This window comes from Melospiza melodia, chromosome 11, assembly GCF_035770615.1.
Source record: "Melospiza melodia melodia isolate bMelMel2 chromosome 11, bMelMel2.pri, whole genome shotgun sequence".
NCBI lineage: Eukaryota > Metazoa > Chordata > Aves > Passeriformes > Passerellidae > Melospiza > Melospiza melodia.
This window is the reverse complement of record NC_086204.1, coordinates 9,871,665-9,889,429: the sequence shown is the minus strand read 5'-3', so window position 1 is coordinate 9,889,429 and position 17,765 is coordinate 9,871,665.

Sequence of the window (17,765 nt, the reverse complement as noted above, 5' to 3'; positions counted from 1 at the left end):
GGTGCGCACCGCCGGGTAGGGGTCCGTCCGTGCGCTCCGGGCACAGCGGCGGGTCCCGGTCTGCTCCGGCTCTGCCGGCGGGCCGGCAGCTCGGCAGCAGCCGGGGAACAGCGCGGTGGCACCGGGAGCATCTCTCCCCGCCCCGGCTCCTTCCCGGCCGGCGGGGGAAGGCCCCGCGCCCGCCCTCCCGCGGGCAGCGTGGGCAGCGTGGGCAGCGTGGGCAGCGTGGGCAGCCCGGGCGCCGCGGCGGGTCGTGCCCTGCTCCCCGTGAGCGCGGCCGGCAGCAAAGGGCACATCCCACGCAACAGCAGCGGCTCACCTGGAGAAACCGGCCAGGGACGTGGGTCAGAGGTGTGTGTGTGTTTGTGCGGGTACTTCTGATAGAGAACCTAAAAGCCTAGTATGTCTCTGCAGGAGGAGTGGATTTAGGGCAGAGACCATGAGTTTTCATCACGCAGGGCTTGCTGTGCCAGCTCTGGGGCCATTGCAAACCCGTCTTGTTCCCGTGGTTCGGATGGCGAGAGCTTTTAGAATAAGGTTTCGTTAAATCCGCTGGCAACCAGGAAGTTTAAAGGCATCCCGAGCAAAAGCGGGAGCAGCTCCGAGGCAGGGGTAGCTGAATCCGTCTCTCTGTGCGCGCCGGAAAGCGGCTGAGCGCGCAGGGAGAGAGCGGCCTTCATGGGAGTTGCTGTCTTCTTAACCTCCCTGAGAGAGCAGCCGCCATCTGCGCCAAGGTACAACAATAAGAATTATTAGTATCATAATCACCACGGTTGTTGTCGCTACGACTTTGAGGAAGAAGCCCAACCCGGCTCCGGCTCCGGCCCGCTGGACGCCCCAGCGGCAGACTCTGCCCCGTTCCTCCTCTTACTCTCTAAATGGCCTAAAAGATATATATTTTTTCCCCCCCAATTACCAGCGCTCTGATGGGAGCAGGAGGCAGAGGAATATGCAAGGCTCATAATAAGCCACCTGCTGCGTCGTGCCTAACTAACGTAGTGCTTTATTTCATGGTTAGTGCCGCGGCAGCAGCACCGGCCCGTGCGTTACCAATTCCCCACGCGGCACGGACAGCCGGGACAGGAGCCGGCACGCTGCGGGGCCGGTGCTCGCTCACAGACCCGGACCGATGCTCGGATGCTGCGCCCGGAACGCGGAGCCGCGGGCCCGGGTCCCGCCCGCTGCTGCGGGGCGCGCAGCCCGCTCGGTCCCTTCAGAGCTGCCTCTCCCCGCAATGACCGACCCCTCTCTCCACCTATTTGCATGCCCACGCGAATCTATATAAACAGCAGTAATAGCCTCATACATTACATCAGTATTTGTTAGCACAACCATTCCGAGTCATTTCAGATATTTGGACTCGGTTTGTTCAGTGTAGCGTCAACCTATTGACTTGCCAGACGAGATGTTCATGTGGACCCAGTTGCTAAAACCACGAAAACAGACTTTAGTTCTAAACTGTGCTACTCTCCCATCTGACGGATGTTAACACACAAATGAAATCCATTTGGATGTTTTTTGTTACCAGAAGGCTGCGCTGACGTTCAAATGATCTAAATCTTAGCATCTGGAGGCCTGTACAAGCATCTTTTTTTTTTTTTTTTTTTTTTTTTTTCTGGAATAGGTTTCAAGACATTTCGTTCAACCCAAGCTGAGGAGGGATCAAAATGGGACACCAGGAAACTGACAATAGCTTCCCAACTAAATGAAACTGTTTCATTTGAAAGGACCAAAAAGAAAAAAAGAAATAAACCCTCCTATTGCCATTTACTTCAGTCCCTCTGGGCAACCCCAATCCCTCCCAGTCAAGGTCCATCATGGAGTCGCTGCGAGGCACCGGGATGTCCCGAAGGCCACCAGGGCCTGCGAATCTCCCCGCTGGCAGAGCGCTCCGCGGACCAGCTTCATCTCAGGAATACTTTTTGGGCTGGGGATTCATTTAGTGTTTTCTAGGCGCAGCAATTCATCGGCACTATGATAGAACATGTTGTGTGAGTGCCATTCAGCCTTAATGAAGATCTGTGGGAGAAGTCGTGCGAGACAATAAATACAGCGATCCGGATGTCGGTGACTTTAGAAGGAAATAAAGGAGGGCTCCGTGTTAATGAAACAAAGATGTGGGAGCTCCTGGCAAGGGCCTCGAATATACAGGAGTGCTCAGTACCTCCTGGGTGCTCATGAATATCTGTGGCGTGCTTTACACTTCGTAGTATGTTTGCAAACCGAATTCTTTTGTCTTTCTAAGGTTTTTACAAGCTTGGATGCCAAACAGAGCGATGTTCAATCAAATACAAAGAATTTAAATTATTCAGGAACCCAGGCGATTCTGTGGAGCCTTTCTTTCTCCCATCCCCCACCTCAGTGCCGGGGATTTAATCCGGTAGCAAGCGTGTCAGGGAGCCGCTCCGGCCCTGCCCCAGGGCGGCGGGACCATCCCCCGGGGCCCGAGGGCCCGGAGACCCGCGGCGGAACCGCGCAGCCCGGCCCGGCGGCTTCCCCGCCTCGCCTCGGGCTGCTCCGCGGCCGGGCCCGCTCTGGGGCCTGGGCACGGCCGAGCTCGCCGTGCAGAGGCGTCGGAGCATCCTCCGGAGCACTCGAAGGGGATGGGCTTATCCCAAAGGGCGGATTTTCCCGGTGCGCGGCGGGAGCGCTCCGCCACCCCGGGCATCCGCCTGTGCCGGTGAGGAGCGACAGCCGGCCCCGGCCGTGCTCACAGCACACAGGACACACGCGCAGAGCACACAGGACACACGCGCAGAGCACACAGAACACACACTCAGAGCACACAGAACACACGCACAGAGCACACAGAACACACGCACAGAGCACACAGAACACACGCACAGAGCACACAGAACACACGCACAGAGCACACAGAACACACGCACAGAGCACACAGGACACACGCGCAGAGCACACAGGACACACGCACAGAGCACACACACTCAGAGCACACAGAACACACACTCAGAGCACACTGAACACACGCACAGAGCACACAGGACACACAGCACAGAGCACAGAAACACACACCACAGCACACAGAGGACAGCCACACATCACAGAGCACACGGAGCACTCACAGAGCACACAGCAATACACAGCAAACATCACACTCCACAGCACACAACACCCAGCACATAACACCCAGCACAACACACAACGCTGTCTGTCCCTGCCGTCCTCACCTCTCAACAGTCCAAAGTCTTGGGCATCAACGCTTTTTGGCCATCATGTTGTTTAAAAAAGTAATGTTAGATACACCTGTGGGATTTACAGATCGCATATGCTCCCTTTCTTAGTTTCTTTTAAAGGGAAAATAATTCTATTATGGGATTGTAGCCCGTTACTTGTAGCACAAACGAAAGTGAAACGGATTCACTGATGCGCTGTTGAAAATACACGTTCGCATAAGGTTCAGTTTGTGGTTTATGACAATTAAAACACATTCACTGGGAGCCAGGATCAAGTACAGCAAATGCCAGTGTTCCAGCAGTGGAAGCCACAAAGAGATGATGGGCTTCAGTTTTGCAGCCACTCTCATAGAATGAAAAAAGCTAGTAGTCATTTATATGAAAAAAAAAAAAAAAAAAAAAAAAACAAAAAAAAAAAAAAAAAAAAAAAACCAAAGAAAAGAAGAAGAAGAAGAAAAGAAGAAAAAATAGTTGAAATGCTTCTTTTTGGACTCATTTTCACATTAGCTTGCTCATGTGGACACTGCAGAAGAAATAAAACAAGTCCTTATTGCATTACTTGGTAATCAGTATGGAAAAGCCCAACCCTGTTTATGGTTAACAAGAATTGTTAATGATATATAAATCATTTGATCTATCGTGCCCTCCAGTCTTAAAGGATAATAATGGCAACCCCAAGCAAATGGTCCTAATTAGTGTCCAAGAAACCACTTCCTAAATGTATCCTTCCAACTCATTCCAGTTTGACTGTCCAGAACAATCTTTTGTTCTTAAATCCCTTTATTTTGTGTGTAACTGCAAAACTGCTCTGCATACCGGTGCTCCAAAAATAGTTCATTTCAGGGTACAGAGCAGCACTGGGGGCACGAGGAAGGACGAGATGATCCCAGTCCCTTGCTGTTGGTAAATTGGTCCCAATCATTTGAAATTATACTTCCCCAAAGCCTTGCCTCCTGACAAGTCTCCTTAGAGAAGTACCAAAGGGGAATTCATCAAAAAATCGAGTCACTGCCGCCACTCGGTCTGCAGCACAAACTTTGAAAAGACAAACCAAAACTGGATCCAGGACCAAACCGTGCACATTCGAGCTGCCTGTCACATGTTTTCACCCACTCTTTCCACCGTTTCCAAGTGTGATCTGCAGGTTAAATGTACCGTGGTACAGCCATAGATACCACACCTCATGTGGGACCCAGGTGAAGGTTCAGGCACACCCTGGAGGAGGAACAGAGCTTGGCCACTGGGTTATTGTGGCCTTGGTCTTGTGAAAGCAGCACAGCTCTCACTGTTTGCTCCCTCATGAGGCCTCTTTCTCGGATCTACAAAATACAGGCTGCCATTTCTCATTAGCTGGAGTACCAGATCCTGTTGATTCACGACTCTTCCACCGAGTCCAGCATCTTCTGCCACTTTTCTATCCCATAACTACTCTATCACAAAACATCGTTCCTCAAGTTTGAAACAGAGTGCTGAAAAGCTGAACTACATTGGACATGTAATGAATCTTGGTCCTTTGCATCTTGTGGTTGGTTTGGTGTGGTGGTGTGTTTTTTTTTTTTTTTTTTTTTTTGTTTTTTTTTTTTGGGGGGGGGGAGGTTTGGTTTGTTTATTTTTTTTTTTTTGTTGGGTTTTTTGGGGTTTTTTTGTGGTTTTTTTTTTTTTTTTTTTTTTTTTTTTTTTTTTTTTTAATGAAAGCTGGAAGGAAACAGGCTTTCTGGCACGAGTTCTCTTCCCAAACGTGATGGACTTGCCAAGGGAAATAGAACTTCTATAAAACGACAGTCAATTACATAGTTGCTGTGTAGTGCTCTTTATGCTATTTCCAGGAGATAACGCTAATGGGAAATGCTGCAATATTTTAACCAAGAAAATCTGTCAGCGATCTTCCCTGGACTCAAAACGTCCTTGACTCATTTAAAATCACGGTAAAACACATAACATGGGTTGCCAACTCTTACTACCCCAGCATAAATAATTTTACTAAGTCGCGGAGACAACACACAAGCTGATGCCGAGAGGTTTCTTACTCACGTGTCTGCACGCAGAGCCGCAGCAGCCACCCCTCTGCAAGCGGGCAACTTCGGAGAGCACCACAGCCCCAGCAACTGCATCCACTGCGCTCTGCTGGCCAGCCTGAAAGCAAAAGCGACCAACCTCGGCTCTCCGGAGCCTTCAGCTCTTTCAGGTTTCATATTGCAAGCGAGTTTGATTTTGTCCTCTTGTAAGTGCTTAAACGAAACACGCTTGTTTGGTGATTCGTGATTAAACGCGTTTATAAAGAAATTATATAGTCTGGTATTCACAAAGACTTGGCAAACCGGTGGATGGGGACAGGTTACAGAAGCGATTACGGCAGCTCTAAGGTAACGTTTGAGTGCAGCCACAGCTTCGCCGTCCCCCCCGTCCCCTGAGGACACCTCGCAGTGCCCCGGTGAGCCCGAGCCGTCGGTGCGGCGGGACGGGGACGGCCCGTGGGCCCGGGGAGCAGCGGGGCTCTGGGGCGGCCACAGCAGCGCTCGTTTCGCCGGGAACCACAGGACATTCCCACCCCTTTAACTTGGGATCTTGTCCCCCCGCTAACACTATTTCCTCTTCTCTTTCCAAATTTCAGCTCCTCGAATTTTCAGGCAGAAACACTTTCATACCAGAAAGTATTTGACTCTTTTTACTGCTTTTTCCTTGATCAAAAGCAATGTTTATCCCTCCAACCTGCGCGCTCCAAGGTGCCCTGCGGTGCCCAGCCCGGGGCCACCGAGCCGCTGCTGCGCGCAGGGGAGCAGCGAAGGCGCCGGGGAGCGGGAGATGCCACCGGGGAGCGGGATCGGAGTCACTCAGCACATCTGCAAGCTGCTGCCGGGCGATTATCAGGTCATTTCTTCCGTAATGCAAACCATGCCCTCCCGCATCACATCAAACCGCTAATTGCGAATGATGCGTTCCGTGTCGGAGGTGAGCGGCTGCCCGCGGCCGCGGCTCGGGGAAGCGCCCCGGGCACAGTTTGCGGGTCAGCCCCTTCTTCGAGCCGCGCCGGCGGCTCCCGCGGAGGCCTGGAGGTGCCGGTGTGGGTATCTCCGGCTGGGCACGGGCGGGCCCGGGGCAGCCCGTGTCTGTCCCGCCGGCGCCATCCCCAGCCGCAGCTCCCGTCCGCCCCGCTGCTGCTCCCGAGGGAAGCGGCGCCCCGGAGCGAGAGTGACGGAGCCCCAGCCCAGGCCCATCTGTGGCTCCTCTGTCGGGGGCCGGTGACCGTGCTTAGGCGTGTCGGGTACATTTTAGGGATGGGGGGGTCTGAAGAAGCTGTGCATCCCCGGGGATCCAAATGCCACACATGTCGAGCCACTGCTAGCAAGGACTCCATAGTCAGGGTCTGCCTGAAATCAGTGGCAGTGCAAACTTAATTTGAGCTTTGATATATTTCGGTATCACTTTAAACTGTACAGTTACAGCTTCTCTTTTCCCATACCTGCCTCCTTAACCTATTTGTTCTGCGAGTCCAGTGTCGGTTTTCAGCACAATCCCAGACTGCACATGGTGTTTCTCAGGAGATACACTCTCACCTTCCAGATGTCCCTCTCAGGCCTTTTGTCTCAGTCCCATTCCCAACCATAATGCCTGTGATGAAGCATTTCCTTGTCCCAGGTTTCTCAGTCTCAACACCACGAGTTTCACCACAGACAAACATCTCCAAAGGCCCAGAGCAGGAACAGAGCGCCTCAGGCGCCTCGGTGGGATTGAAGCCTTGCTGCTGGACTCTTTGTCACCAAACTTTTGTTCACTCTTTTCTAGTTACCTACATGGATTTTGACCTTTTTATGGAGTCGTGGACTCAAGGTGACCCATGTCCCTTTCTGGTTCCTTTCCTGTTGCCCATTCCGATGTAGTGATTACCTCCTCCCTCCTTTATGTTTCTTTGCCTTCCCAGACTTGATGGTTCTCAGGGAACACAGCTGCTCCTCAGATGTCCCTTTATTCCTCCTCCATGCTGAGTGGCAGTTTGTTGCCTCGGTTGAAGTCTACCCTCTGTTCTCTCCCACTAAAGTTCAACCCTTTCTGGTTTTGTGTGTAAATCAGACACTTTGCTCTCCCACAAGCTCTAAGGCCAGCAGGAAGTGCAGACAGCACCAGAGAAAAGGCTTCTTTCACTGATTCCAGACCCAGACAGCCTAGGAAGACCCAAGAAAAGTCCAGAAGAAAATCTGCAAATAAAATCGTGCTTTACCCTGAATAAGCATTTCCACTGGAATAATCAGAGAATGTAGCTGCACATATCCAGCAGGTACAGCAGGACACATGGGCACTTGCAGGGCGTGGCTTGTTATGACTTGGCTAAATTAGGACACGTTTTCACATATTTGGCAAAAGTCTCATTGCCAATACACAGAGCTCCTAGAACAGAATCTCCCTGCCAAATGCACTCCTGCTCCAGAGGAGGGGACACAACTGCTGCCTAAAGTCTTCAGAACTACTAACATGAACATAACAAACGACTTATTTTTTCAGTCTTATATAAACTTACATGTGCATGTATATGTATATGTATATGCTGTATCTTTCTAGGCTAAATCTTTGCAAAACATTTACCTTAAAGCAAAGTGGAGCCTGGAAAATAGGACCTTAATTTATTAAATTATACCAGGTCTAAGGAGTTGAAAACAATGCAGCTTTAAAGATAGTGAGATACTGACTACACATAAAAATTTATGAAAAGTGTATTATTCAGCAGCAGTGAATACATTTAAATAATTCTCTTTATGATTGAGTGGCTGCATCAAATTGGTTTCTAGCATTTATTTTTATTTATAAATTTATGTACTGTGGTGCCTTGCAGGATCCAAAAACATGTACAACATTGTGCCCAATCTGAAAGCTTATTTTCTTTCCTAGCACTGTCTTTACTTGCTTGATGTTTGCACCATCACTTTAGTTCATAATTTATATAAATCATGAACCTTCCACCAGATGTCACATGAATTTGTGTCCTTAAAAGTAGGCTCTAGGAAAATAATCAGGGAATTCAACATTTAACTCAGTGGTGCAATCTTAATTCACCTGACATTAACATTTTAATTTATAAATGGCTGTGCTGGTTGCCCTTAAGCACCCAGTGACCTTGCTGATGTAAATGCTGCAGCAGAAGATGGGACCCAACTCCCCAAAGCTGCAGCCCCACGGGAGTCCCCTGGAACTCCTGTACCTGAGTGCACATATCTACCTCTCAACAGCCACAGAGCTCTCAAATAACTGAAAATCTATACCTTGTACACTATATTATTGGGATTTATTTGGAAAAATGGTATTCAGGATAAGTATTGCAGCTGAGTTTGGATGATGAAGAGAAGATTGAGAAGGCATCTGGTAGAGGGGGTGTTGATGGAGTGCTGAACAACAACTGCTTGTTTTGTCCTTACAGAATGAGTTGGTGGATTATGCTGTTTAGCAGCTCTGACTATAACAACAAATAATGATTTAAGAAAATCTGTACATACTAAAATGCCACTAGCTGAAGATACATTGGTTTTCCAGCTGAGTAGCCTATTTTATAAGTATGTGAGTTATATATTTCAGTTAACTGAATGCAGTAAAACTAAACCCACTTTTGCAGATGTTGGTCCCAGTTCCATAATCTTGGTAGGATGCAACTTTAGTAGCATTTGATAAATTCTCATTTTCCAATGAAAAAAAAAAAATTATAAAAATGAGGAGCCAGTTTTCTTCATTTGTTCCAAACCATCAAACCTCTACTTTATGAAATCGTTCAGAACACTCAGCAGACGTAGTCCTTATTTGTCCACAAGTGTCTGGAGGAGTGAGCAAATTGCTTATTTTCAGAGAATAGCTGCTAACCATGTTCTGGATATGCAGAGCAGGCTCTGACTGACTGGTGCTGACTTCAGTTGTTGCATTCAGGAGACCCCAAAGGTGGGAAGGCAGAATGCTCTGTCACAGGCTTTAGCTGCAATTGGAAAAAATCTCATGGAGGAGAGTGCTTTAATAACAAGGACTTTAAATCAGTTTCAGTGAGGAAATTCAGAAAGGAGTGTTATGAGAAGAAGTTGAACTCTTAATTTCAGTGCAGTGGTGCTGCTGGAGTCTATTCTCACGTGGCCATATATTCCATTAAGTTTTTGTTGCTGCACATGCTGAGATAGTGTTTAGGGCAGAGAAAAGGGGCCCATAATAAAGGTCATATAGCCCCTGTATGTCTGAAGAATACAGGAGAGTAACCTTTCTGTTGCAGCCTACTGAGTCCTCCAAGATGATAGGAATTTTTAAGAAAATTGTATGGAATTAAGTCTTTAAAAAGCTGAGCTTCTTTAGATATGCAGCAGAGCAGAATGTTCCACCTTTGCAGCACATTTAGGAGCAATGGGAATGAGTGTGGCCTGTCAAGAAGAGCATCCTCTGCAGAGTCTCTGGTAGGGCACATTCATGGGAACACGTCTTGCATTGCCTCTTGGTACCTCCAGCCACAGCCCAGAGAGCTGGCAGTGGTGAGAGCAGTGAGCAGCCCCAGAAGTGGTTTAGTAAACCCCTTGAACAGAAGCCTGGGGTGCTGTGATTTCTCAGCGCCCATGGCATGGGTTACTCAGGCACAAGGCGTGCAGGGTTTTGGTGTGACTAGTGCATGTTTATGGGCTTTCCATACATGTGGCTTCTGAGCCAAAGCACTACACATTTTTACCTACTTTTCTCATAGTCCACTTGCTTTTCCCTTGTTTGGCAGCTTGTCCAAGGCAGCAGTCCCTAAATAAGGACATGTTGACATGTTGCACATCATTCAGCCCTCTTCTCTGGATGTTAGGAGAGTTTCAACCCTGAGTAATAGGAGCTCTTCCTACAGCTTTGCAATTTACTTGGTAGAGTCTGTTCCTTTCTAGTGGCTGGCTCTAATTTCCTTCTGTATTTTTTCCTGTGTTCTGTGGAACATAAATCAGTATTTTTTCAAATCACAATTACAGACAGAAAGCCATCTGTGACAGACATTTGGAGAACATGCAATGTATCTTATTGAGCATCTTTTAATAGACTCTGCATTTTTGTATGGACTAACCTTTCTTTGAAGAGAATTAGAAATTTTTGTGAAACGCTTTCTAGTGAACCTTCTCACATTCTCAGCTGTCTACAGTAGATAATATAGTCAGTTGTGAGCTTAGCAATGTCAGATATTTTTAAACCCAGAAAGGAAAACAGCCTTTCAATTTCTACGTGCTGATATATTAGAAAACACATTATAACATCAAATGGAGCATATACTACTGCATGGTGTGGTGCCATTATGACATCTGAGCACAGTAACAACAAAGTAATTAGTAAGCATGCAGATAATATGCAATTTAGCTTTGTTTAAGATTATCTCTGCTACTATCTGACTCTGGTTTCTCTCTTGGTGTTTCCCTCATCACAACTGCATTTTTACCCAGAGCAAAACCAGGCAGCTACCCAGTTATAAGAACATGATGCCTGCTGATGTTGCTTTACTCTCTCACAATGTAAGGCAATCTTAGAAAAAATGAGAATTAAGTCTTGAATATCATCTCAGGCTCTCTGACTATATCAATATTAATCCTCTACACAGCTCCTCATGAAAGAAAACAATGTCCAGGGCCTACAGAGCACTTTGAGGTCAAGGAAACTGGGGAAGGGGAGCAGTCTGAAATGCTCAGGAGTGTGAGGGATTTTTTTAGTGTTGAAATCTCCTTAGCAGCAACAACCACTGGGATTTTTACAGTGAGCTAGCAAGGAAAGGAAAGAGCATAGTAGTGAGACTGCCATTACATACATGATTACTCACTGCTGTGCCTTTTCACTTGACTTATTTTTTCTTGTGTTTTGTAAACTTACCTCCTTCCTCATTTATATTAAGGTACATTTATGGTACTTAACTGTTAATAGGAAACTACAATTTTAAGATCAAAGAGTAGCTGGTGAGTCAGAAGCACTTGTTCAACAGTTGGTGATTGCAATAATTTGCTGTTATGTATTGCACATGCAATCACCAACATACAACATTATAGTATCAATATTAGCTAATTGAAATGCTGGATATGGTAGCATTTAATGGGAAAAGGTTGATTTGCTTTAGCCTCTGTTTCCCTCTATGATTCATTGCTTTTTCTCTAGCACATATGGAAGGAGTTCATTGCAAGAACTACCACTGGCATTTCAACTGGCAATTTTGTTTGTACAAGGCATATAGGAATGTAAAGGGTTCCACTTGAGAAGAGAGCCTCTTTCCTCTGCAAGTTGGATGAATATTATGCTTTTTCACAGAAAAAAAAATCTTCTAAAACTGTTATTTGAGGATTATAAATGAGTACACAAATATTTGAGGGTACTTGTAGAAGACTTAGAGTTATCATGTAGTTTTATCTCCAATTAGGAAAAGATACAGCACTTCATAGGATTTTCTGTCTTTCCTAGAACAAAAGATTTAGGTAATTATTCAAAACTAATAATAATTAAAAAAGCTAAAAATAGCATAATTCAGTCTACTTCAAACTAGCATTGAATTTTTGTTTTCTGTATCTGTGACTTGAGGTAGCAATCAGCATAAACCAGCATTCACATAATACACAGGCAGACAAAACCCCACACACTTGTTTTTGTGATATGAGGGGGGGATTCTGTCAGGACTGATTTCTGCCAAGTGGAAAGAGCATTTAGAGATGCAGACAGTAGACACATAATTCATGTGATGTAGAATCTGTTGGTTGAAGCCAATCTGCTGCTGCCTGTAGAGATTGCTTATATGCTTGTCCATGGTTCCTTTCCATCCCTGAAGGCAGGAGATGTGAATATCCTAACACACCTTCAGACTGAAGGCTCTATTACCTGTCTCTCCTGTGACCTAAGGACACCAAGAAATATATTTTTGCCAAGAGGTGATGATAGTTCTGCTAAAAGCTCCAGTAAAAAAAAGGGATTTCTACCACGTTGTTTTTATCCCATACCAATGGTACAAACCACCTCATATATGGCAGAGACTTCCAATTATTTGGATGAAGTCACTTACTGGGCAAGATAGTGAAGGCTTTCCTACAGGACAGCATGCAGGTGTATTAGCTAATTTCAGTGGTAGGCAGAGCTGGAGAAAGTGCTCTGGAGGAACACTCTGTGTGTGCATATATGGGACATATATGCATCTTCCCTCTGAACCCAAGGAAGGTGATATAAAGTATGTTTGGCAGCTGAAAGGAGTAGGACTGATTGCCTGGTCCCCAAGGGAACCACTAAGCCTTCATGCCCTGAACAGCCCCGCCTGGGCACCCTCCCACACCCTGCCCCTGGGCCCAGGGCTCTATTTAAGCTCAGCCCAGGGGCCCCTCTGTGTCTTAGCTCTGTGACCTCTGGTGTTATCCTAAAGGAGTCATGTCAAGATTTCTACTCCTTAGGCTGTTTGTGGTTAGTGGGCTTCTTTTTCATCATATTTGGAAGAGTAGAATACATGCATCGGTGGGTTTCTTTAAGGAGAGGAGGCTTTGGGAGTAAAGTATTGTAAAATGATTTCATTTTTATAAATAAGCAGTTGAACTGACCTGCCTTCTCCTGCAACAGGTGTAATGGCAGCCTACAACTGCCCCATGGCTGCATGCTTTTTTCCTTTAAGCAAAGGATTCTGGTAAATCCAGGTAAAAATACCAAGGATGAGGACTTTCATCTCAGCAAAAAGCTGAAACTTTTTCTCAGCTGCTGCCTCCAGTGGTAAGTTTTGATGGAATAAGTTTTCTTCAATGCTATAGGTAACTTTCTGCACTGAACATGTGGTACCCTCAGTGGTTGCAGGGAATTAGCTCACTTTTCACTGGGTTTAACTTCCTTGCAAGACTGCCTTTCCCTCCCTGTAGCTCTGATGCCCTTATTCAAGCTGTTTATCTCTGCTGACACTGGAAAAGAAGAAAAGTATCTTGAATGATGCTTGAAGCAGGCTGATTGTTATGTATGAGGTGCTGCTGACTGTGGCTGGCACAGATCTGAACTGAGGTCTGAGGGAGCTGTGCCTCACACCTAGGGGGTATGGAACACTGTTCCTGTCAGCAGTGGGACACAGCTGCTGGTCCCCACTTTGGGCTGCTTTTACTATTGAGTAATTCTTCCCCTAATATTTCTGTGCTTTAAAATAATGAGTAATTAAGAATGCTTGCCTTGAGATAATTATCAGGTATTTGCTGATGACATGGTGATGATGAAATTATTGGCAGTCATGCTGTTTTCACATAGCTCATTTTAGTGGGGATGTCACTTTTGAAGCCTTAGGAGCTAGAAAAATGAGCACAGAGCCTTTTCTGTAGCTCTCTTCACCCAGCCCTGTGCCAAACACCAGACAAAGGCTGTATGTGCACTGCAGGCTGTTGAGTGCAACTTCTTTTGAGGGCTTGTTTATGACTTAGCAGAGCACTATAAACAATCATCTTCATGTCATCTAGATTGATCAGTATTAACATTAACTTTTATTGTTTGTGCCTGGGAATTGTCTAATAAAGCAAAGCACTGCTCTTGTACCTATTTCTTTTTTTTTTAGTTTAGTCAAACTGTAAGGAGAGATTTGAAGGTTTTTTTTTTTTTTTTACTCTACTCTTCAGAGACTGAGAGTCACTCTTGGGATGAAGAGCTTTGTTTGGGGTCTAGAGTCCTTTAAATTTTTCTGTGACAGCTCTATTAATGCTTTCTCAGTTGCTCCTGTATATAACTTGTGAGTCTAGAATCTGGCATATGCCTCTTCTCTGAGCTCTACCCATGTGTGGCAAGAGCTTTACAGAGCAGCTAAACAAACAGATGAAGCTGGGACAGTCAGGTGTCCTTTCTCTCTAGCCTGCTCTGGATCCTTGTTTCTAGAGAGCCCTGCTCCCTTTCCTCATTGCACACACCTGCCTGATTGGATCAGTGAAATTCACTTAGCTCTTGCTCAGAGGGATCAGTATTTGCCAGCAGAGTATGGATTTCATGTGCATCCTGCCAGCTTGATACAGAAGAGGTTTTTTGCTTGAAGTAATGCTCCAGGGTAGTGTGCATCATGAGCTCTCTTGCTGTGTATATGAAGAAACCCAAACCAACCAGTTTTGTACAGAAATGGTATTGTATAACAGGAAAGAAATCTTTAACTGCAAAATTAATATTGTTGTTTTCCTGAGAAGCACAAGCCCTACCTTCCCCACTGCTTGTCCCTGCTGGTTTAAGAGAGCTCAGGCTCTAAGATAAGGTTTGATTTGTTGTTAAGAAGCACTACTGCATTTGTAATTAATCCATAGCCTTTGTTTTTTCTTTATTAGAGAATAGCAAAAAGACCCCAAACCAATTAAACAGAAATAAGTTACTTTACTTATGCTGCAGAAAAAACCTGAAACAAACAAACCCCCAAACCCATCAGGGTTAGGAAGATAGCAGCTCTCTATTTGCTTTCTTAGCCAACTAAAAGCATCTACTAACCAGTGTGACTCCTGTAAAATTCCCCATATAGGGCCCAGTTTCAACTCCTCCAAGACCTCACTCTCATTGCCTTTAATGGGGTGAGTGTGAGGAAGCACAAGGCCAGGCTCAGCACTGTGCCAAGGCACTGAGGGTTTAAAAGGATTCATGTGTCAACTTTGAACGTCCCTTCTGTTTCTGGGCTCTGCCTCTTCAGCTGTGGGACAGTGGCACCTTTGTATGACAGGATTGCTGAAGAATCAGGTTTTGAAGAGCCCCTTGATTTTTCATATCCAGTTTACTGTGTAGTAGCTAAGAACTGTTGTAAGGTTATGTTGCTCATAGCATGAGCAATTACTATGAGCAGTTACTATTTCTCTTTCTCCATAGAGAATGTGCTTAAAAATGTCCCATGAACATTTAAAAAGCAATAGCCCAAATTAATTCATGTTTGACTATAGTCCAATAGATAGCATTCCAAAGCTGAGTTTGTAGTAACCCTGACTCTGCACATTGCTTAAATACGCAAGGTTTGGACTCAAATCTTAGATTATGCAAGTGCTTGTGTCCCTTTGGTAAGTGCTAAGCAACCGACTCGTAAGTAAGTGGGAAGGTTGGTGCTCTCTGGTTTGTGTTGCTAACTAAAGATATTTGATTTTAAAAAAGTTCATTTCCACCATGCAATGTGTTACTGTATTACACTGCTCAGAATGATGGGGAAAACAGTTCCCAGTAGAGAAAAACATCTGATGTGCTTGAAGTGCGGGAGACTGAGCACCTGAGCTGACTGACCCTGTGTCCCACGGGGGCTCTAGCACTCCTCACAGCCAGGTAAGGCAGAGATGAGACACACTTCAAAATCTTAAGAGATTTTGGCAGTGAATGAAATAAAGGCTTAATGGAACACTTCCAAAATCAGCTCCCTGAAGTCTTGAAATGTGTGAGCATTTTGAGAGCTGGAAACTCTTGGTTCACTTGCTCTTGTCTAAAAAGCACAGGTCACCCCCAGCATGGAGTTCAGCCTTGTTGGCTGGTGGGAGAGCAAGGAGCATCAGACTTCCCCAGAGATGGAAGAGAGGCCACAGCAGGGTGTTACCGCCCTGCTGGGAACTGAGGAGGGCAGGGGCTTGGCAGGCTCTGGTGTAACAAGATGGCAACATAATTTTAAGGTATAATATTTGCTCTGTCACAAAAGCAAACCCTTCATTTCAGATCTAATATTCATACTAGGCTGGTTGAAGATTTGATGCAATTGCTTCAGTGTCATCATCTCCCATAGCAATGTTCACAAAGGGAGAGACCAAGGACTACACACCTCAGTCCTGGGGCAGGCTTGCCAATAATTCTCTTTTCCATCTAAAATTATTACTGTTACCCATGGCAGATGGATACTTACCCAAAAAAGATATATTTGTATGTGCTTTTGAACTGCAGCTGTCTCTGCCATGAAATATGATTGTCTAAATGCCAAAAGCACAATAGAATAATTAAAATAGAACTTGATCTCAGTTCAACTTGGACTGCATGAGGAGTTGCAATTAAAAAACCCCCCAACTGACTGCTTTTCAGAGGTGCTGGACTCATGCTTTATAGATGGGGAAAAAGGTGGGTTGTATTAAAATGTGTGAACAAGGACAGGAGATGCTTAGGTTTGGTTTGTTTGTTGTGTATGCCAGTGATTCAGCTGGAAGGGGCCAACCTTCCTAAGCAATCTTCTTTCCAGGCAAAGGGAATTTTCAGATAGATGGAGGCACTTAGAACAAAGCAGCCAAAGTCTCCTCCTTCACAAAGGTTTGGGATGGAGTCAGTCATCAAACTCTTTGACTGGATTTAAAATTCATACCAGAAAGATATATTAAAAATATGACAAGCTTTGAGAACCTAAAGGGTCCAAACAAGTAAATGAGGTTATAAAAAGTTAAAAGAAGCAGGGCTCCTTCTATATGAAAGGTAATGATTTCAAACTCCCTAGACTTCTTTCAAAACTCAGCTGTGGGCTTTGCTCTTGCTCAGTTCCAGAAAACAAACTTAGATGAGGTTAGAGTTTCTTTAGGACTGGGATTTAGAATACTTCTGTGTAGATTAACACTGGCAATTACACATGGTAAACTGAATCATAAAGAAAGTGTTACTGCTCTCTGATGAAATAATTTCAAAATCCATTCTTGGTTTTAAAGTTTTTAGAGTTGGCAGCGAAACTGCTTCATGGGATGGAAACATAATTTCAGTCTTTGAACTAGATTTTTTGAGTTAGAAGTACAAATACAGTTATTCTAGCAGAATGACATCTGGCAAAGCAAAAGGTCTGATCTTCCTGGCAATCTCTAGACTTAGTATATAAGGACTGTTTTAATGAAGATGATTTTGAGCAGGACCTTGTGGTCAGGTGTTTTATAGTGGTGTTTTAAATATAACCACTTGCCCTGATGCTTTAATATATGCATTTTTCCCCTTGACTACCATGAGCAGAATTGCCCCCTGTTTAGGCATCTACACTGTAGGTGCCCATACCTGACCTGCCAGCCACTCTCTGTGTAGTCAAGTGACTTTATTCTTCTGAAGTACAAATAACGTCTCTGAAACATCTGTCGTACAGTCAAGTTATTTATACTTTTGAGGTGCTTCTTTCTCCCCCATGGATGACAGACTGATTCTCTCCCACTTTAGGTGTGGGTTTTCTGAGTTCTGCACTTCAGGGAGATGGGATTCCACCCATCTAGACCTTCCTATTTTGTGCCAAGTATGCTGACAGCTTACTAATTTCAGTGTGCTGGATGTTTCAAAATACGCTTTTTTGCTGCTGTTATTAAAACTTTACATGAAAATGAATACATTTGGTCCCCTATGTTACTGGGGAACTGTTTTAACAGCAATGCTTCAGCTGGGCATTGAGCCTTGGGGTGAACATATAAATGGTAAAATAAGCAAGATATCTTTAGCCAGGGACATCTTTCTGCCAGCAAGGTTCCCTGATTATTAGATGTTCATTGGCCTAACTTCTTGATTAGGGTTTTTTTTTTTTTAATTAGGAAATGTCTGGAATGTAGGTAAAAAGCAGGGGCACATGAGCCAGATGGAAGAGCTCAGGAATGCCATGCCATCCACAAAGAGTGGGACTTGGAGCAAATGGTGGGAGAAGCACAATAATGAACATTCAAGGCTTGCATCGTG